The following is a 17,282-nucleotide window of genomic DNA, read 5'->3' as shown; positions in this document are numbered from 1 at the left end:
GGAGGAAATTTTGACACCCAGAAGATGGAGCTTCTTGGTAAGAAATTAGAATTATGTACAAATTTGAGCACTAAATTACTAGATAGAGGCACAATTTAAGATTGATTGAGATCCAAAGAAGACATGAAGATCAAGGTATTGATCTCATGAAAAGAGAGCCAAAAGGTATGGACATTTTTTTTCTTTTTGGACACATAATGAGTTTGGTCATTTTTCATCTACATGCCCTAGGAGAGTAAGGAAAACTAGAAAGAGTTCACTTTTTGATGAAGATGAAGAATTTAAAGAAAGTATGAAAATATTCTTGAATGATTGTGATATTGAACCTAAATTAGTTAAGAAAGAGGAAGTATTAGGAGAGATAGCTTTGGTAACTATTGTTGATCCAAAGGCTAACCTTGAAAATGTGGAAGTTATCATTAGCAATAATTTTTAGAATGGGAATCAAATTGATGAGAATGTTGTTGTTATTAAAAAGAATGATGAATTATTATTTGAGACTAACAATGATTTGTAGAATGAAGGGGAGAAAAGTAAGAACAAAATTTGGAACTTAGACCAAAGCCAAGATTTGAGATAACAACTCCTACTTCTTGTAAGAATATGATAAAGAATCATCCACTAAAGCAAATCATCGACAATAGAGATATAGGTGTGATGAGAAGAAGTAGAATCAATGAAGAACATGTTTGATATCTCAAGTAGAACCAAAGAATGCAGATGAGACATGTAGAGATGACTATTGGAAGAAAGCTATGAAAGAAGAATTGGATTAGATAGTGAAGAATGAGACATGGGAATTGGTTCCTAGACTAATAGATAAAAATGTGATAGGAACAAAATGGGTATTTGAGAAAAATATGAATGAACAAGGTGAAGTTGTAAGGAACAAAGAAAGATTGGTATGTACATGTTACTCACAACAAGAAGGAATAGTCTATGATGAAACCTATGCTCCTATGGCAAGAATTGAAGCAGTAAGGTTATTCTTAGCCTATGCAGCACATAAGAAATTCAAAGTGTATTAGATGGATGTCAAGTTAGCATTTTTGAATGGAGAACTTGAAGAAGCGGTATACATAACTAGATGTTTTAGTTGGATAATTGATTCACCCCCCACCCCCCCTTGCCCTCTCAATTATCTTGGTTGACTACTATTCCTGACATAATCACATAGAGTGAAATCATTTGATCTATCATAGCATATTCCATAGTTTGATGTTCCCTTCAAACATCTAAATATCCTCTTTATTGCTGCATAGTTCTACTCCTTAGGATCAACTTGAAATCTAGCTACAATCTCAACTACATTAGCTATATCTAGTCTAGTGTGAGTCAAATATTGCAAACCTCCAAACATGGATCTGCACTTTTTTTGCTCAACTATAGGTGTCTCATCTTTTTAAGATAACTTGTAACTAGTTATCATTGTGTACCAATAGGCTTACAACTTTCCCAGCCAAATCTCTTCAAAACTTCCTTCAAATACTTTGCTTGTGAAATGAAAATACCATCACTATTTTGCACAATCTTTAAACGTAGAAAGAACTTCATTTCTCCTATCACACTCATTTCAAATTTTTCTTCACTTTCTTCATCATTTCCTCCAAAAATGATGCCATTAATGAATATTGATATTATCAGCAAACCATTCTCAATTTTTTTCAGGTATAAATTACTATATGTCATACCTTTAGCAAATCCAAGCTTTTCCAAATACTTTTCCAACATTTCATACTAGGTTCTAGGTGTTTTCTTTAGACCATATAGTGCCTTCTTTAATCAACATACCATATCTTTCTCTTCTATTAAAGGGAAACCTTCAGGCTGTACAATGTATATCTCTTCTTCAAGTTATCCATTTAGGAAGGCTGGTTTAACATCCATCTAATACACTTTGAAATTCTTATTGCTTCCATTTTGGCTATAGGAGCATATGCCTCCTCATAATCTATTACTTATTGTTGTGAATATCCTTTGCATACAAGTCTAGCCTTGTTTCTTACAACTTCTCCTTGTTCATTCATCTTATTTTTGAATACCCATTTTATTTCAATAACATTCTTGTATTTAGGGCTTGGGACTAATTCCATTGTCATTCTTCACAGTCTTATCTAATTCTTCCTTCATTGCTTGAATCCAATTATTATCTTTACATGCTTCATATGTATACTTAGCATCAACTTGAGAAATCAAACATAATTTGTCATTGGCTCTATTTTTGGTCATCACTCCTTTGTCTTTGCTTCCAATTATCTACTCTAGAGGGTGATTAATTGTTAGGTTCTTGTTAGAGGTAGGAGTTGCTAACTCAACTCTTACTTCTTCTCTTGGTTCAGATCTTTCTTCTCTTTGCTCAACAATTTGCACATCATTATGTAGGTCATTGTTAGTCTCAAAGAAAACTTCTATGTTCTATCTAACAATTCTAGTATTTTCTTCTTCATCATCAGAATAGTAATCCATCATCTTTTCCTTAATTCCAAACTTTTCATCAACTTTTACATTTGTACATTCAACTATTTTCATGGTTCTATGATTAAAACATTTGTAATCTTTTCTTTTCAATGAATAACCAAGAAACATACCTTCATCACTTCTTGGATCAAACTTACCAATATCATCATCTCTCTTTATATAAGATTTTCTTCCAAATATTCTAAAATACTTTACTATAGGTGAATGACCAAACCATAACTCATAAGGGGTATTATGCATACCTTTTCTAATTTGTACTTTGTTCATGGTGTACACTGATGTATTGATTGCTTCTATCCAAAATGTCTTGGATACATCATTTCTCTTGTTGCTTCTAATACTAATTTTTTTTATTCTTTCTACAATCCCATTTTTCTCAAGGGTCTTGGGTGAAGATAGCTATCTCTTAATTCCATTCTCTTTACAAAACATGTTAAATGTTCTAGCAGTAAACTCTCCTCCTCTATCTATCCTTAAAAGTCCTATCTTAACACCAGATTCATTCTCAACTCTATTCTTAAATATCTTAAACTTCTCAAATGATTGAAATTTTTCTTTAATAAATGTTACCCACATCATTATAGTGAAATTTTCAACAAAATCATGAAATACCTTTCTCCATAGAATCCTCTTGTCCTACTTAGGCCACGCAAATGTGTGTGAACAATCTCTAGCTATCATACTTGACTCCATCAAACTTAGGACTATCCTTTCTCAAATGACTTGCCATGGATCTCCCAATCTATTAATCTTTCTCTTCAAGGACATGAATCTCTAATACCAATTACTAGAATATATATTCCACCAATATAATTGAAAGGGGGGTGAATCAATTATCCAACTATTATCACAATTATCAGCCTTATTAAATCTTAACATATGAGAAATACATTCAAAAACCATAGCAAGATACTCATACAAAATAACACCAGATATGTTAACTAGGGAAAACCCTAGTGGGGATGGTACCCATAAGATAATGTACTAATATAAATATTCCTTGTTAGAGAGTGGTTCCTATTAGGAATATATGAAAACATTTAGTTTATATCAATCCCTATTAGGAGAATTTGAATCCCTATTAGGAGATTCCAACCATTTTAGGAGTTGTAGAAGGCAGATGGACCCAATGTGAAAAAAGCTTCAGGGGCAAGACCAATGAACCCACTATCCAAATGATCTCTGTATTATTCCTTGTAAAATAATAGAATTGAACTATATTAGTCCTTCCTCTTTTTCTATCCTTTCAACTAAACTTCTTCTTCTACTAATCTCGATACCTGATCATGAAATTCACATCCAATAATCCCTTGGACCACTTACTCGCATTTACAAAATACTCTACTCTTATTTACACTTCCTTGAACACTTTGCATTCCACACACATTTTACAATTAAGGAAAATACTTTCCTTAATACCACATCCTCAAAACAATTCCTTGAGTTTGCATTGAGGCCTTCTCCATTAATTATAATAGGACCATAATAAGATAATTAATTATTTCATAATTACAATAGGATTGTCAACTCACAATCTACACAACTTCTCACATGTACAACTTCAGGACTTGTGCACTTGACAATATCATTGTTAGGATTTCCTTTGTCATTATTTAACTTTGCATATCCAAATAATATCTCTATTAGAAGATATAATACAATCATCAAAAATTGTTTCACGGGTACTCAATTTCTATGCTCCTCTATATAAATCACTTTAACTGTCGTATATCTTTGACTTACATTAGATGAACTTAACCTCATCACTAGGACAAAATGTAAAACATATTCTTAACTTCACATCACCTAATTATCAAAACTCTATCTGTATGACCATGATCTCTATCTATTATTCTATCAATCTTTACAAAATTACTGCAATGCTCTTCAATTCTTAGGATACTTCCCAAAGGAATACCAACATCATTCATGTTGATATAATTATCTTATTTTGGCCCTATTATAATTATTTAGCAAAGCCTAAAGGCTAACTCAAGGAATTTTTTTGATGACTTGGTATAAAGGAAAATGTTTTCCTTGTTTGTAATACGTATGAGTATGAAAATTGTTTAAGGAAGTGTAAAAAAGAGCAGAGTGTTTGGTAAAAGTGGGTAAGCAATCCAAGGGATTATTCGATGTGAATTTTTGTGATCTGCTATCAAGATTAGAAAGAGCAGAAGCTTGTTTGATAGGATAGAAAAAGAGAAAGGAGAATGTAATGTCCCCATTTTAGTAGTTGACCAAGTGTGTGTGTGTTAGCCTTGTTCTACATGGTCCCGAGGGCTAACGAAGGGTTTAATGGGATCCTGGAGTGTTTTGGCCTAGTCATTTCCAGTTTGGGCCAAAATGAAGTTGATTTACTCAGTTTCAGGCATACTTGCTATTTTTAGTAAGTTAGCAAGACACAATGCAGGTCAATTTTGGTGATTGGATTTGATACTCCTCGATGAGAGATTTCTAATGAGCTATCACTCGCATTATTCAAAGTTCGATTGCTAATACATTTTAATGCCTGAAATTTTATTAAAGTAACATCTAATTTAATTGTAAAATATTAAAGTGTTACTTTAATATTTATTTTATGGGGATGTGTACCCAAGGGAGACATAAGGGGTATTTTAATATATGTTTTATATACTGCACATCTTTTATCCCACATTGCCCATGTGAATTGAGTGGACCCTTGGAAATAGAATAAAAGGAAGCATTTGTGGCTTCATTAGCCAGGATGAATATGAGAAGAAATTGGTGTGTGAGTTGCAGCTCTGTTCTTGGCATTTGAGGACGTCTATCCTCTCTTGTGACATTCTAGACATCATTCCCTTGGAGTTTGGCCTTTGGAATTCTTTGTTATTGGCTTCATTATCAGGCAATTTAGTTGCATTTCTAGCTACAGGCAAATTTGGTATTTTGTTCATATCTTCTTCACTACTTTTTCAATGCTTATGCCGCTTTGAGGGAATGATATTACGAAGGTAGTGGACTAATTGAAGGACAAAGCACTGTAACAAAAAGTTTGAAAGCATGGGCTGGAGTATTATGTCAATACTGCTGAAGTAATTAGTGAGTTGATAAATCTGCCATGTATTTGGTTTTATGAATTCTAAAAATAACATTTTATTAGTAGCAGTTCATTTCCACTTTGCATATTATTGTAGTTTCTTCCTTGTTTATGTTGTATGATACCAATTCCATGCACAAAACACAAAAAACAAATAAACATTTGATTTTCGGAGTTATAAAGGGTTTAAAACATTAAACAGAGAAATAAGATGTTGAATGCAAACTGTTTGACAAAATTCCTTTCAAAAAATTGGTTTAGTTTTTTGGGACATCCAGGGGTGCCCATTATAGTGGTATCAAAGCTATAAGTCCTACCATCCTGTGGAGGTCTTATAGGGAATTTGGAATAGCCAAATAGAGGGAAAAGTGTTTGACGAAATGTCAAAACACTAAAATCAGAAATTAAAAAAAACATACAGGCTAAGCATTTATGTTTGAGCGTGCGACAGGGTCCTTATAATCTCCGCGATACCAGAGCAAGACAAAATAGGATTTTAGACTTGCAAAGCAAATAGTCTAGTACATCTGTGCAGGGGGACATTGAATCCAGCCATACAAACACAAAGGAGATATTCTTTGATCAGGACAACAATATGGGTGATCGAGATGATAGGAATATAGGATTAGGCGGAGGCAGGAATGCCGGTCTAGATCAGGTGGATGTAATGTTCAAAAAATTATTGGATACATTAGAGCAGGGGCAGTGTATGTAGCAGGAGCAGAATAGGTAAATGGACATGATGTTGCAACTCATGGCTAGACAGATGGGTGTTAATATTAATCCAGGTGATGCCAACAACAGAAAAAATAACAATGAGGGAAAGAATAACAATGGGGGAAACAATAACCATGGAGGCCAAGGCAACAACAATGGTCCTGAGAATAACATTAATGGTAATAATGGACATGGCAACAATGGGAATGAGGCTGATAACTTTAGACACGTTGCACGCCCAATGCGGACTGCAAGCTCGAGACCTCTTCTACCCACCTTCCCACCCAGAGATCCTGTTCAACTAGTAAACGAACCACAGATTACCGAGTTACAAGATTAGTTTAGGAGGGACTGGGAGGCTAGTGGATCAGAGTTTCAGGTAGATATTTCCCTCAGAGATTATATGGACTTGAGGATGAGACACATGCCTAGAGTAGGAGGGAGGAATCAAAACTTTGAGTTGAGAAAGAAAGTTGGAAAACTTTCCTTACCTTATTATGATGCTTTAGGGAAGATGACTGCACGAGCTTGGGTGCAGAAGGTAGATACATACTTGCAGCTAAATCCTATGCCTGAGGAGGAGGCTATCAAGTATGTGGCTATGCACTTGGATGGCATTTCACATGAATGGTGGCATCATGGCATGGTGACTTTGGGGCATAATTAGATTACATCCTATGAGGAATTCATCGAAACATTGATTGAGAGATTTGACACTAGGGATTCTGAGTTACATTTCAAGGAACTAGCATAGTTAAAATAGTCAAGTTCTGTGGATGCTTACATTGCTGAGTTTCAACACTTGTTTGTACTTGTTACTGATATCTCTCCTAGGAGATTGGTGGTGTTATTTTGTGATGGTCTTGCTGATCCATTATGAGGTTGGGTGAAGGGACATGATCCACTCACCTTAGCTAAAGCAACTAAAAAGGCACGAGATTTAGCCCCTTTGGTATACAAAGGAAAAAACCATTCAACAAATTCTTCCTAATGCAAGGACAAAGACAAAAAACCATTTCAGAAAGAATATAGAAAACCCAAAGAAGGATCAAAAGGACTAGACAATGAAACCTTAAATGAACTTCGAAAGAAGAAGCTGTGCTTCCATTGTAGAGAGCCTTGGGACTTATCTCATAAATGTTCTCTCAAGGCTAAGGCAAATCAAATGGAGTATTTTTCAGTAGATGATTCAGAGTCAGAGGGGGAGGATCAGCACTCTGATTCAGATGAGGGTAACACTATAGAGGAGAGCAGCATTCCTAAGGATGATAGATCGTTGGCACGCTTGACAGGGGCCCAAAAGGCAATCACATTTAAGGTCAGGGGTACTATCCAGGGGCAGAAAGTGATATCTCTTATTGACACTGGGGCTACACATAACTTCATAAATGCACAGTTGGTAGCTAGGAGAAGGTTATAGACAGAGGAGCATAATGGGTTTAGAGTCATGGTGGCTAACGGTGATAAATTATTATGCACTCGGAAGATATCTAATCTTCACATTAGGTTTGGAGATGGCTACAAGTTGAAGGATGAGTTCTATGTTGTGGACATGGGAGATTATGATGTCATCCTTGGCATGACATGGATGGCTTCACTAGTGGAGTTCACACTCAACCTAGCAAAATTGGAGATGAGATTCCAGCATGAGGGAAAAACTTTGGTACTTAGAGGTCTTTCAGATGGAGGTTGCAGAGTAGTGTCCTTGAGGAGAATGCAAAGACTTTTTTGCCATGATGACATAGAGTGGGTGGCAGAGTGCTACATTATGCAAACTTCACTAGAGCCACAAGAAAAGAGTCATCCACCAGATATCCAGAAGATACTTGATAGACACGCTAAATTATTTAGCGATATTCCTCATGGGGTTCCTCCTGAAAGAGGGATGGAACATGTTATTGAGCTCAAGGAGGGAGCCAAACTAGTTATGATTACTCCTTATTGTCATCCTAAGAAACACAAGGATGAGATAGAGAAGGAGATTAAGGATTTGTTGGAGATGGGGCATATCAGGTCCAGTAAGAGCCCCTTTTCTTTAGCAGTAGTATTGGTACAGAAGAAGGATGGGACGATGTGCATGTGCATCGATTACAGGGCACTGAATAAGAAAACAATTAAAAATAGGTATCCCATTCCTAGGATTGATGAGTTGCATGGGCATGCTTCTTCACCAAAATTGATTTGCAATCCGGATACCATCAGATCAGGATGAGAGCAAAGGAAACTGAGAAAACAACCTTTCGATGTCACTATGGCCACTTTGAGTTCATGGTTATGCCATTTGGTCTAACCAATGCACCCGCTATATTTCAAAGTTGTATGAACCAGGTATTCAAGAAGCAGCTGAGGAGATTTATCTTGATCTTCTTTGATGACATCTTGGTCTTCAGTAAGACCTGGAAGGAGCACTTACATCATCTGGAGGAGGTGTTATCTATTTTGGAGAGAGATTCATTATATGCCAAGGAATCTAAATGTGAGTTTGGCATGATTGAGCTCCTTTACCTTGGGCATATCATTAGTGTAGATGGCGTTCGGGTTGATCCTGAAAAGATTAGAGCTATTGTAGAGTGGCCTACTCCCACAAACCTTACACAGCTTAAGGGATTCTTTGGTTTATGTGGTTTTTATAGGAGGTTTGTTAAGGGATTCTCACAGATTGCTACACCCTTGACAAATCTTACTAGGAAAGGAGCCTTCGTGTGGACAAGGGTAGCACAGAGGTGTTTTGAGCATTTCAAGTAGGTAATGTCTTCATGTCTAGTTCTAGCTCTACCAGATTTCATGAAGCCTTTTGAGCTTCATTGTGATGCATTAGGTGATGGGATTGGAGCAGTATTGATGCAGAAGAAGCATCCCATTGCATTCGAGAGTAGGAAGCTCCGAGGAGTTGAGAAGAGTTACTCTATCTATGACCGGGAGATGTTGGCCATAATGCATGCATTAGCCAAATTTTGATCATATTTGGTAGGTGGACATTTTTTGATCAAGACTGATCACAACAGTATTAAATAATTCATGAGCCAGCATGATCTTAATGATCGGCAACAAAAATGGGTGACTAAATTGTAGGCTTATGACTTTGACATAGAGTTTGTCAAAGGTAAGAAAAATGTGGTGGCTGATGCCTTATCTCGGAGACCTCACTTATGTGCTCTGATAGAGATTTTAGGAGATTGGAGAGATCAAATTATAGTAGAGTATGTCAGAGATGCTTGGGCTTCTGGATTGATTTTAGGTACCATACAAGATGATCACTATGAGGTGATAGATGGATTGATCAGAGTTCAGGACAGGGTTTATTTGATTCCATCATCACATCTAAGAGAGGTGATACTGAAGGCATTTCATGATGCACCCACAGCTGGACATCCGAGGGTCTTCAAGACCTACAGGTAGATCTGAGAGCAATTTTCATGGAAAGGGCTCAAGGATGATGTTCAGAGGTATGTCAGGGAGTGTGTGGTTTGTCAATAGAATAAGGGAGAGCACACATTTCCTGCAGGTTTATTACAACCCTTTCCCATTCCTGATAGGAAATGGGAAAGTATTTTGATGGACTTCATCACTGGTTTACCATGAGTGCAAGGAAGAGATTGCATCTATGTGGTGGTGGACCGCTTGATGAAGTTTGCTCACTTCTTTGCTATTACGTCCACTTACACAACAACACAAGTGGCAGATCTTTTCTTTAGAGAGATATGTAGGTTACATGGGCTGCCCAAATTCATTGTCAATGACCAGGATAGTAAGTTTATGAGTGTTTTTTAGCAAGAGTTGTTTAGGTTGTGTGGTACATATCTTACACCTAGCACTAGTTATCATCCACAAACAGATGGGAAAATAGAGATTGTGAATAAATGGGTGGAAGGATATTTGAGGAACTATGTAACTGCACAACAGAAGGCTTGGATCAGATGGTTGCATATGGGAGAGTATTGTTATAACACCACTTACCATATGTCCATCAAGATGACTCCTTTCATGGCACTCTATGGTATTGTGCCCAAAGCCAAAAACTTATTGCAGGATAGTTAGGACATCCTGAAAGTGCTCAAAGAGAATATACAATAGGTCCAGAATCAACAGAAATTGTATGCTAATCAGCACCGAATAGAGCATAGCTTCGAGGTAGGGGATATGGTTTACTTGAGGCTACAACCATATAGACAATCATTGCTCAAGAAGAGCGGAGCTGAAAAGTTGAAACCTAGATTTTATGGTCCCTACATGGTGATTCACAAAGTGGGCAAAGTTTCCTATGAGCTTGAGCTTCCAGAGGGCAATCGAGTGCATAATGTATTTCATGTGTCTAGGCTTAAGAAAGCCATTGGTCAGAATGTAGTGCCTTCTATAGATTTACCCCCTTTGGATGAGGAGGGGAAGCTTGTGTTAGTACCCATTGCTATTCTGGACACCAGAGAGAGGAAACTTAGAAATAGGATAGTGAAGGAGTATTTGGTCAGATGGATAGACCTGCTGGAGGAAGATTCTACATGGGAGAGAGAGTAGGTTATTCAGCAGGCTGGACTGAGATTGCTTAAGGACAAGCAATTTCAAGGGGGGCGGACTGTAATGTCCCCATTTTAGCAGTTAAGAAAGTGTGTGTGCATTACCCTTGTTCTACATGGTCTCGAGGGCTAACGAAGGGTTTAATGGGATCTTGGAGTGTTTTGGCCTAGTCATTTCCAGTTTGGGCCAAAACGAACTTGATTTACTCAGTTTCAGGCATACTTACTATTTTTAGTAAGTCAGCAAGACACAATGTAGGTCAATTTTGGTGATTGGATTTGATACTCCTCGGTGAGAGCTTTCCGATGAGCTATCACTCACATTATTCGGAGTTTGATTGCTAATACATTTTAATGCCTAAAGTTTTATTGAGGTAACGTCTAATTTAATTGTAAAATATTAAAGTGTTACTTTAATATTTATTTTATGGGGATGTATACCCAAGGGAGACATAAGGAGTATTTTAATATATGTTTTATATACTACACATCTTTTATCCCACATTGCCCATATGAGTTGAGCGGACCCTTGGAAATAGAATAAAAGGAAGCATTTGTGGCTTCATTAGCCAGGATGAATATGAGAAGAAATTGGTGTGTGAGTTGCAGCTCCATTCTTGGCATTTGAGGATGTCTATCCTCTCTTGTAACATTCTAGATTTCGTTCCCTTAGGGTTTGTCCTTTGGAATTCTTTATTATTGGCTTCATTATCAGGCAATTTAGTTGCATTTCCAGCTACAGGCAGATTTGGTATTTTGCTCATATCTTCTTCACTAATTTTTTGATGCTTATGCCACTTTGAGGGAATGATATTATGAAGGTAGTGGACTGATTGAAGGACAAAGCACTATAACAGCAAGCTCAAAAGCATGGGCTCGAGTATTATGTCAATACTGCTGAAGTAATTAGTGAATTGATAAATCTGCCGTGTATTTGGTTTTATGAATTCTGAAAATAACATTTTATTAGCAGCAGTTCATTTCCACTTTGCATATTATTGTAGTTTCTTTCTTGTTTATGTTGTATGATACCAATTCCATGCACAAAACACAAAAAAAAAATAAATGTTTGATTTCTGGAGTTATAAGGGGTTTAAAACATTAAATGGAGAAATAAGAGGTTGAATGCAAACTGTTTGACAAAATTCCTTTCAGAAATTTGGTTTAGTTTTTTGGGACATCCAGCGGTGCCCATTACAAAGAAGTATTTTTCAATGTTATCATTTTGAAAGGAATAATATATAGATCATTTAGATAGTGGGTGAACTGGCCTTTCCTCTGAAGCTATTTGGATAGTGGGTACATCTTCCTTCTACAACTCCTAATAGGGTTGGCACAACTAACAAGGTTGGAATATCCTAACAAGGATTCAAAGCCTCCTAACAGGGACTAATATATACTAAATGTTTTCATAGACTCCTAACATGGTCCATCCTCTAATAAGGAATATTTATATTAATACACCATCTTGTGGGTACCATCCACACTAGGATTTTCCCTCTAATCAAGGGTTTCCCTAGTCAACATATCTGGTGTTATTGTGTATAAGTATCTTGTTGTAGTTTCTAATTATATTGCTCATATGGTTAAGATTTAATATGGTTGATAATTGTGATAATCATTGGATAATTTATTCACCACCCCCCCCCCCCCCCCCCCAATCCCCCTCTAAATTATATTGGTGGACTATATATTCTAACAATTAGTATAAGAGCTTCAAGCCCTTGAAGAGAAAGCTTAAAAGCTTTGGGAGATAATGATGAGTCATTTTAGAAAGGATAGTCCTAAGTTTGACGGGGTTAACTATAACAACTGGAAAGAAAAAATTAAAACTTATCTAATGTGTATGGGTCCAAGTTATTGGATTTTGACAAAAGACAACAAAATAATTGTGGAAGAAGCCAAGATTGAAGAATGCAATGAAGTAGAAAGAGATATGTTCATGTGCAATATGAGAGCCAGAGAATCCTAACTATCAGCTCCTCCAAGGAATAAATACAAATAGGTAAATTCACTAGATACATCTCATAAAATTTGAAAATCTTTAGAATCTACTTTTGAAGATACGATTGCAGAGTTGGATAAGCTTATTTCAAGATGCTAAAATGATGGAAGATGAATCTATAAGAAGCTATGTTGGTAGGATATCTGAGATTGTTGCAGAAATCAAGTCATATAGTAGAACCAAGGAAGAAGATCAGGTTGTGTGGAAAATCTTCAAAACTTCAACACCAACATTCAAGAAAGTAGCATAGATGATTGAACTTTTGATATGTTGTACTGATAAGTTCACTAGGTAAACTTTTCTTGGAAGATTGGAAGCAACAAAAGCTAGTTTGAAACATACCAGAGAATTGATTATAGTAGATATAGCTTTCAATGCCCTAAGTGTTTGGTCATGTCTATCTAGGAGTGCAAGAACTCATGGAGATTTTGCTAGCAAGAGTAGAACTAGATCTAATAAAGATAAGAAGATTGAAGAAGGTATATCCCTTCTTGTAAGAAGAAAACTACATGGTAAGAATATCTTTAAATGTTGTACTTGTAATGAATCTGGTCATTATGCATCTAAATGTCCTAAAAAGGAGAAAAAGTATAAAGAAAATTTTAAGCCCAGAAGACTTAGAAATTATTTATTAGCAAATTAAGATGAGGAATCTAAGGAAAGAGTTTAGAGTGAAAGTGATGATGAGCTAGGATTTGTAGCAATTAAGGAAGATGATATTGACATAGAAATTAGAGAAGAGAAAGCTTCTAGCTTCCCAAGTTGAAAAGAAGTCTAATTGGATAATAGATAGTGGATGTTTGCATCACATGATTGGTAATATGAACAAGTTTTTTAAATTCAAGAATCATGATGGAGGTATTGCTAGAATTGGAAACAAGTAGCCTGTCACATTACAGAGATAACATCTATTACTCTTGATGGAAAGACTAACACTGATGATGTCTACTTTGTTTATGGTTTAAAGCATAACTTTTTGAGTGTTGGATAGTTGGTAGCTAAAGGTTATCAGTTGTAATTCATATAAATGACTTGCATTATCAAAGACAAAGATGGTAAGTTGATTGGAATAGGTACAAGATCTAGAGGTAATGTATTTTAGTTGAATCCCACTAAGATGACATGTTTGGTTGCTAAAGTGGATAAAAGTTGGTTATGGAATAGGAGATTTTTCTATATACACTTTGATAATATTATGAAGGTTAGTAGCACATTTAAAGTTAGATATTTACCTAAAATTATGAAACTCAGTACTATTTTTTGCAAAGAATGTATCATGGCTAAGAAGAAGAAGGTATCATTTCCCAACAATGAGTTTACTAATATGGAGAAGCTAGAGATTGTTCACACAGATTGAAGTGCCCCTACGAGGACAAAATTATTCTATGGAGAAAGTTATTTCATGATTTTTATTGATTATTTCACTAGAATGATGTCAGTATCATTTCTTAAAGACAAATTTGAAGCATTTGAGAAGTTTAAGATATTTCATAATAGAGTTGAGAATGAGTATGTTGTTAAGATAAAATGTTTAAGACTAGATAGAGGAGAGTTTACCTCTAGATAATTTAACATGTTTTGTGAAGAGAATGGAATTAAGAGATAGTTATCTTCACCCAAGACCCCTAAGAAAAATAGGATAGGAGAAAGGAGAAAAAAAATAGTATCAAAGGAAGCAAGAGCAATGATGTTTGAGAATGATGTATCCAAGACCTTTTGGAGAGTAGTAAATACAAAAGTATACTCTATGAACAAAGTACAAATCAAAAAAGGTATGAATAAGACTCCTTATGAATTATGGTTTGGTCATACACTTTTAGTATAATATTTTAGAATCTTTGGAAGAAAGTGTTACATAAAGAGAGGAGATGATGTTGGTAAGTTTGATCTAAGAAGTGATGAAGTTATGTTTCTTGGTCACTCTATGAAAAGAAAAGCTTACAGATGTTTTAATAATAGAACCAAGATAATAGTTGAATGTTCAAATGTAAAAGTTGATGAAAAGTTTGGAATTAAGGAAAAGAGGATGGATTATAATACTGATGAAGAAGAAGAAAATATTAGAATTGTTAGAGAGAATGTAGAGGTTTTCTTTGAGACTAACGATGATGTGCAAATTCTTGAGCAAAGAGGAGAACAAAGATATGAACCAAGAGAAGATGTAAGAGTTGAGTTAGCAACTCCTTGTTGAAAATTGGCTAATGAAGATATGTAATTGTTGTCATTTATGGCAACACATGATGTACATGCTTACAGGAAGCCTCAGACATAAAGATACTTAGCTTTTAGTACTCTAAAAATTGTCCAAGTATGAATTTGGTTTACAGTAGTGTATTATTTTGTATGTAACTTGTTACTAACATCATATTATGACTAGAGAAGTTATATGAAAATTGTATACATGTTGATGATGACATGTATAACCTCAAACATTAGTATAGACAATACTAAAAAGAGACATTCATGTTTTACCAGTGAATAGGATAGTGGAATTAAAGGAAAAGAATTATTTTGTTTACAAAATAATTACTTTACCAATTAGTGTTGGCATCCTAGATGTTTACTCTAAGTTGGAAAAGTCTATTATGGTCTTAGCTGACCTAGCAACAATTTGTGAAAAGGCATGGTATTTATACAAAGGACATCTTGTGAATTAAAGGTGTGCAAATGTGCAAGCAAGTGATGTATTGTGATATGTAAACTTCTATGAAGCAATATATGAAAAGTTGATTCTGTGATCTAAGATCAAACTAAGGAAGAATCCATATTCTTGAGGATTAATTACTTGTTTGGGTAGTGAACTCTTCTTGTAATTGGAAGTGCATGTTTGGATAGTGGGCTCATCTTGCATCTATTACGCTACAACTCCTAACAGGGGTTGGAATCTCCTAACATGGATTCAAAGTCTCCTAACAAGGACTCTCTATATTGAATTCTCTTAGTGAATCCTAATAAGGTCCATCCTCTAAAAAGGAACATATATATCAATATATTATCTTGTGGGTATCACCCCACCGAGGTTTTCCCTTGTCCAGGGTTTCTCTAGTTAACAAAATATGGTGTTATGAGTTATCTTTGTAAATGGTTACTATTACTATTCAACATTACTTTATTACTATCTTATGTATGGTTCAAAGTAATAAATAATATTCAGTTGGTGAATAAAGCTTGTAAATTATTGATTCAACCTCCCTTCTCAATAATTCCTATTTCTAACAATTGGTATCAGAGTACAGTTACTCAAAAGAGGCTTAACAGCTTAATAAGATCCCTATGGATATAGAATAGTTGATGAAGAACCTTGAAGAGGCACTTGAACAAATTTATCTCCTTATTGAAGAAAGAGATAAGCTAAAGGATAGATATGAAGACTCCAAAGTATATATTAAACAATTATTGAACATCTCAAATCTAAGCTTAAGTCTAAAACTAGTGATGATGATTATTCAAAATTGAAGACAAAGTACAAGATCTTGAAGCATGAATCAAAGATTACCAATCCAAATTTGACTTTAAAGAATGATCCTAGCAAAGTTTAATCTGATTTGAAGACTAAGAATACAGATCTTAGAGCAAGTCTAGTGAAGAAGACATCTAAATTTGAAACATTGAAAGAAGATCATGAAGAGCTTCATAAGTACAATACTATTGTGAAAGGTGAACTAACTCAGTGCAAGCAGCAACTTGATAAGTTTTATTCTAGCAAAGAAAACCTTGATGATTCAATGTCAATATAGAGAACTACCTATGATAAGACTGGTCTTGTTTATCTATTTAAAATGTCTACAAAGAAACCTGAAAATAGATTAGATCTGAAAGAAAAAGCTAAATCTAATGATAAGATTGAATCTAGTCATTGTTCTGATAAACCTAAAGAAGTTGGACAAGACAAGGAAGTTGAGATATTAGATGAACCAAAGCAAGTGGAATCTCCTAAAGAAACCATGTATGAATTTAGAGGTAAGTGTTTTTCATGTAATGAAATAGGTCATATGAAAAGATATTTACAAATAAGTCATTTAATCATGTTAAGGATTTTTATTGTCATAATTGTCATGGTATGGGTCATAAATCAATTGATTGTAGGAAATGTAAATATGATAATGATAGAAGGAATAGTAGAATGTATAGAAATACTAACCCTACAAATAGAAGAAGATCTAAAGAGAGGACATGTCAAGAGAAGGAAGAACTTATGAAAGAAGATAAATTCTATGTTATAAGTGTAACAACTTTGGACACATAGCTCAGAATAGAATCCTAGAAGTAGAACTCTAGTATGTTAGATATACAACAACTTTAGACATACAACAAAGTGTTGTAGAATGGACAAAAACTTTACAGATAGAAGGAACAATGGAAGAAACTTTGGAAATAGAAGGAACAATGGAAGAAACATTGGAAATGATAGAAGGAACCATGAAAGGAACTTTGGAGCTAAGAAAGACAATGAGGAACAAATAAATGTAGTTAGAGAAATTCAAGAAGAACTCAATGTGGCATTTGTAAA

The sequence above is a fragment of the Cupressus sempervirens genome, chromosome 2, assembly GCF_028749045.1.
Source record: "Cupressus sempervirens isolate cs-2001-9-10 chromosome 2, ASM2874904v1, whole genome shotgun sequence".
NCBI lineage: Eukaryota > Viridiplantae > Streptophyta > Pinopsida > Cupressales > Cupressaceae > Cupressus > Cupressus sempervirens.
The sequence above is the reverse complement of the archived record's forward strand: the minus strand, read 5'-3'. Positions refer to the sequence as shown.